Raw genomic sequence first — 6,221 nt, forward strand, 5'->3', positions numbered from 1 at the left:
CTCATAATGTGCTATCATTTCATCCGTAAAAATACCACAGGTGACAATTTGTTTACGAGAGAAAAGCCATCGATACCATACAAACTGATTTGGTTCCAAATATAAAGTTGCAATGCGTACCTTTTGTCTATTTTGCACATTATGGAGATTGAAAAATTGCTCCATCTGTAGTATCCATGTTTCAGGATCCTTGCCATCAAACTTCCTCATATCAATATTTGGAACATGGTGGTTCTTCAATCCAACATTAGAGTCTATGAAATCATGATTAACATTTATTTTGTTCTCATCATGAGTTTCCTTTACTACCCTTTCGCCATTAGTAAGCATTTCATGTAGAATTTTTGTCAAATTTGTCTTCAAATCTTCCATGCATGTCCTCAAATCTGTCTTCAAATCTATCTTCAAATCATCCATATTAGTTTCCACACCATCCATCTTAGCTTCCACACCATCTATTGTAGCTTCCACGCCATTCATCTTAGCTTCCACGCCATTCACCTTAGCTTCTACACCTTTCCTTAAACCATCCATCTTAGCTTGTACGTCTTTCTTTAAATCATCCATCTTAGCTTCTGTTACTTTTTGTGCAAGTGACATTTGTTTTACTTGGTCTTGTAATTTTGATATATCATGTTTCATTTCTTTCTCTTCTTCATGAGTCATGCTATAACTTTCAGGTTGCTTACTAGGTGTTTCCATTTTCTTTCTTCGAGGCATCAATTACCGATAATAATGCTTCACTATGCTCTTTGAATTCCTTCAAACTAATTTTTCAAACCAAGCTTATGCAAAAATTGAAAAAAAAAATTTACATACTTTTTTTTCACTTTGTAGGAGCTGATATTGAATCTGATGTATTTCTGTTATTTCAGCTCTTCCAGTTCTGAAATCGTGACCCGTCGTAGCCCTATGTGTCCTCTTTCAAATGCCACCAGTCCAATTGAAATTGGATTCTCTAAGAAATATTTATGTGCAATCTCCCAAGATGACTTGATTATACCTTTTCAGAAGAGCGAACTTGTATGAAGTTCCACGTGTCACCATTTTGACCTTTGGATCTGACAAATATATACAAGAAACTAAAGTTTGTTCTCTTTCTATAACTTCTTACAAAATTTCAATTTGATGCTCAAAGAGATGATGATTTTCCCACAGCGACCTTTTTGGAATGTAATTCGGGGGTCTACAAAAACCCTAACTTCCTCAGACTATATCTTCGAAAATATAGCAAGACAGGATCTTAAATTCGGAGCCGAGGTTCAGACCAATTTCTTCCCAAATGGGTTTTTTTAGCTTCTGAAACTTCGCAGACAAAACATTATAGAGAAAATTCCATGATGACCTATTTAGAGCAGCAAAACCCTAGAATCCAAAGATCTGATACCAAATGTTAAGAAACCATCTCACAAAAAGCTAAAAAGATAGATCAATGCCTTAGAATTCAGCCTCTTCGAGGGGGCAACCTCCTTTAGATTACACAAATGAATAATTCTTGGATGATTTAATGAAAAAACCTTCTTTCTATATATAGGAGTCTAAGGGGACACAATATAACCAAGCCGACCTAACAATAATAATATAAAGGCACAAAAATAACAATAGTGGAATTCTATGGGGCACAATAATAACAATATGGGGACAATAGGGGCACAACAATAACAATAAGGGATACAATAACAATAGTAATGGGGGAATCACTAGTATTATAGGGACATAACAGAGGTGAAGGCATAGGTGTGTGAGGTAGAGGTGATGGTGGAGGCGGAGTGGATGCATTTGGTATCCCTGTGATACACTATCTTACTGCTTGTAGTGCACTTAGATGTGTCCTCGGGACACTACTTTATTTATCACTCATAGAGTCTCCCAACAAAGGAAAATATTTAGCACCTAAATCTAGATCTCTTCTGAATGTTTTTCCATTTCACATATCTCCCGTCGGATCTCTTCTACGAATTAATTCAATGGCGTAACCCTTTTCTCGCACAATAGCATTTTAATCCAGGTCCTCAGGGATTTCAAATACTTAACTCTTTGACCCTTAAAGAATCATCATTCAGCTTCGCTATAACTTATAGATGTGTTGATCGTGAACTCAGTGATGAATCTGCCTAAAATGTTATCGATCCAATAATTGATAGCCCTCGCGATCTTGTTTTCTAAAGCTTCCAGTTTCCTGACCAATTCTAGAGTCCACACAATAAGGTTGTCCAACTTCCACGTGCCTTAGCAATCTACCAATTTCGACAACTACTGGTGTAATTCGCATGAAAAAGAGAAAAATAAAATTCCTTGTTCGTTTGTATATAAGTATCTATTCAGCCACTCTTCATTTGACAGACGCATATTCTTGTTTTCCTGAGCTGCAAATTCATGCAGCTTCTAATATACCAACTTCTCGATTAATTTCTTAGTTTGGAACCATTTATTCAACATCACATATTCCTCAGACAAATACCCATCCCGACAATGGAACCATTTTTTGGCTTGAGGGGTCCAGAACTAGGTTTAGAGTTAGCTGTGCCAACCAACAAAACCCTAAACTATTGGCCCTTTCGGTAATAGCCCGCATAGCACTGGCTGTAATCTCACCTGAAGGAGTATTGGGGGATGACAGAACCAAGTTTGTGCATCCAGAGGTTTTTGTGATGGGCTTATGTTACTTCTAGGGCTTTATCCTGACCTTCATGAACCCCAACCCTTTAATTGGAGAAATCACAGTAACTTACAGAAATAGTATCTAACCCTTCGTGGAACACTTAAAACATTCATAACATCATGTAAACTATCAGATCTACTACTTTTCCACACCAATTAAGTGTTTCCTTAGATAATTGCAGAAAATAGAGCAAATACACATAATTTGCATAAGTAAACACAAAGGCAGAAATACACAATGATTGCTCCAAAATAGTATTTATTAGATATGGTATTTCTGTTACAGACTCTTCTTCCCTATGCACATAGATGCAAGATCCCTCACACTCAGCTTGCAAACTTACCAAGGTCTCTGCACACACAGCTACAAGAGGCTTCCCCTTTGCCTAAGTATAGGAAACAGACTTTCCCGCCTCCGACTACTTGCCCATACAATGATCTTCCATTATCTTCTGACTATCACTCACTATGACTTCTTTATATAGCGTCTTCTTTTACAATACCATGGTTTGCGAGCCATGGATGGGTCACAAAACATCCTATGTTTTAACAAACTAAGGGAAAAAAGTCCCTTTGACTCCTATGACCTTCACGGTATTGTAGGAATTTACAGGGCAAGTTCCTCAAAAAGAACACCAAAAGGACATCGCTCACAACCAGATCACAGATCAATACACCAGTATTTTTGACGTGGTTAAAACCCTCAAAGAGGGAAACAGTCCACGGCCTGAGCCAACGCGGCCACTTCAGGCAATTTATTAATCAAAGAATGAAAATTTACATAAGCTTCTCTCATGCACGGATTACCCTACAAATGACCCTCCATGCGCTTTAAATAGAATTCATGGACCAATCGGGTGTCAAGCCACGGATCAAGTGTCGGTAATACCGAGGAGAGAATGAACCATCGGATCACTACATATCGTGACCGTCAGATTGTAAGTTACAAAATGTACAACGGTAAAGAAACACACTTTACCTAACTCTATACCTAACTCTACACTAGACCAAGTTGTACTTAACTATTTCCTATGTGTCGGAATATCCTAACATCCCCCCTTAAGAACAACTTGGGATAGGATTGAAGGATTTACAAATATGACACAATAGGAGAAGGAAGGAGGCACTAGAGCCTATCCCCCCTTAGTGACAACTTCCTGAACTCCAACCATAAATCGAAGTTTAGTGAACTTCGCCTCTGTGAGAGCCTTTGTGAAGATGTCTTTAACTTGATCATCTGTTGAACAATATTGCACTTCAAGAACATGGTCGTGCATGAGCTTTCTGATGAAGTGCATGTGCAGTTCAATGTGTTTGCTGCGCTAATGTTGGACTGGATCTTTGCATAGCTGAATGGAACTTTGATTATCACACCAAAGTGTAGTTGTATGCTGCTGCTCAAAGCCAAATTCTGACAGGATCTGACGAAGCCACAAGGCTTCCTTACTAGCTTCTACGGCACCACGATACTCTGCTTCTGCTGATGAAAGAGAAATGGCAGCTTGTTTCTTACAAGCCCATGTAATAGGTCCTGAACCAAGAGTAAACACATAACCGGCAGTAGACTTTCGATCATTAGGGTCACCAGCCCAATCGGAATCAGTGAAACCAACCATTAGAGGAGCTGCTTCGGCACTGTAATGAATCCCAAACTGAACTGTACCTCGAACATAACGGAGTATTCTTTTAGCTGCTTTCCAATGACTTTCACGGGGGTTTTGCATGAACCGAGCAACAAGGCCAACAGCAAAGGAAAGGTGAGGACGAGTATGGGTTAAATACAAGAGTTTTCCTACAAGTTGATGGTATAATGTAGCATCAACTTCAGGAGAAGTACAAGTGACTGAAAGTTTGACTCCAGACTGAAAGGGAGAAGGGGCTGGCTTGTTACACTAAAAAATGTCACCTTGACTACTTACAGTTAGTATGGCTCAAATCAACAGTCATGCTACCCTCTTAGGCAAGTCTCATGCCTCTGTTATCCATCTCAAACTCAAAGAAGAGAGAAAGTCTTGTAAAAACTATGTTTATCTCTGGGGTCGCAGGTTCTCTCTAGCCTTACCTGCGGGGACGCTGACCATGTTCACAAAATCTGCGTCCATGGACGCTCTGTATGTTAAGGGACAGGTGCGTCCCTCTGTAAAAGGCAAAATGCGCGAGTTTTATCTTGAAAAAGTTACTTGTGGTTACTTCTAGAACATTCTAGAGGTCGGTTTGATGAAATGGATGCGCCTCCAGTTGGTTCATGTATCTCTATTAAGGGGGAACTTATCCCATCAATAAGGGAGCTATCCCACCCATAGAGGGGGATGATCCCATTGATAGTGGACCTGAATAACCTCTTTACAGCACTATAAATAAAGACATTGAGCCAGAGGGAGAGGAGGTTGGAGCTATACATTTTCTTTGGGTAAATGCTGCAGGATTTAGGTCTTCCATTAGAGCCTTTGTGAGGAGAGATTGTCTTTACTTGATTCTACTTGGAAGAGGGTGAGCTTTGTCAAAGTAGAGGAAAACCCTTGATGGACCCTGGGAGGAACTTGCACAACACCAAGGCCAGGTTGTAAGAGTTTCTTTGTTTTGTTATTAATACAAACTGGTTTATTTTTCTCAATAGCTTGTGTTGAGTTATTTCATGTGTTCCTTGGTCTGCATGTTGAATATATGTTTTATTATATGAAATGCAAGTGCTTGGTAATTGTTTGATTGTTTGTGGTTGCAGGAATTGACTTGAAGGAGGAGCTCATCCGGATCGTCAAGAACGGACTTCAACAACAACGTTTTGGAATAAGGTAAGCCTAAACACTTGTTGTTTTCATGTTGTAAAAGGTGTATTTAGAGAAAGATCACTCCATTTTGTCTTGTTTGTCATTAGAACGTCTTAGACTTCTAGGAAGGTCAGTCGTGTCCGCACCCTTGACCAATTCCGTGTGACAAATTGGCGACTCCGCTGGGGAATCCATTAATGAGAGAGTCTTTTCCTTTATATGAACTTTGCTTTGAGAAAATCATTTTTATTTTCTGGTTTTTGACTGTGAGAATTAGTATTTGGGTGGCTTAGCTTTAGATTTAGTTAGATTTGGTTTTTCTTCATTTTTCCAGAAGGACGCACCCTCTGAGTACTGCACAGTGCGTCTTTGGACGCGCTGTTGCCGTTTGCACAGAGCGGGGCCGCACCTGTGACAACGGGTTGCCTGCGTCTTCCTGTAAAATTTAGGAAAATTCCATTTTTTGCTTTAATTGCTTTTAGATTTTGATTTTCATTAGTATTTTCTGCCCAGATCCTTTAGTACCCTGTCAAGAATTTTCACCTGAACTTGTTTTGTGAGCTTTGAGTGTTTTAGTGGTTTTCAACGAAGTTTAGACCTAGGGTTTGATTTTTGGATAGGTTTTGTAGTGACTTTGATAGTAGAAAGTTGTCCAGCCTTAGATCTCTCTGGTTAGTCAACCTTCTTAGAAGTCGGGCCTGTCGTAAAGTCTCCTTGTGTGAGCAGCTTGCCATTTAAGTTGTTTTGGGTCAAATTTCGAATTGCTTGTTTATAAAGTATTGATTTCCATTT

Source organism: Pinus tabuliformis, chromosome Q (genome assembly GCF_031772625.1).
Source record: "Pinus tabuliformis cultivar Carrire ecotype Pingquan chromosome Q, CPIR1, whole genome shotgun sequence".
NCBI classification, from domain to species: domain Eukaryota; kingdom Viridiplantae; phylum Streptophyta; class Pinopsida; order Pinales; family Pinaceae; genus Pinus; species Pinus tabuliformis.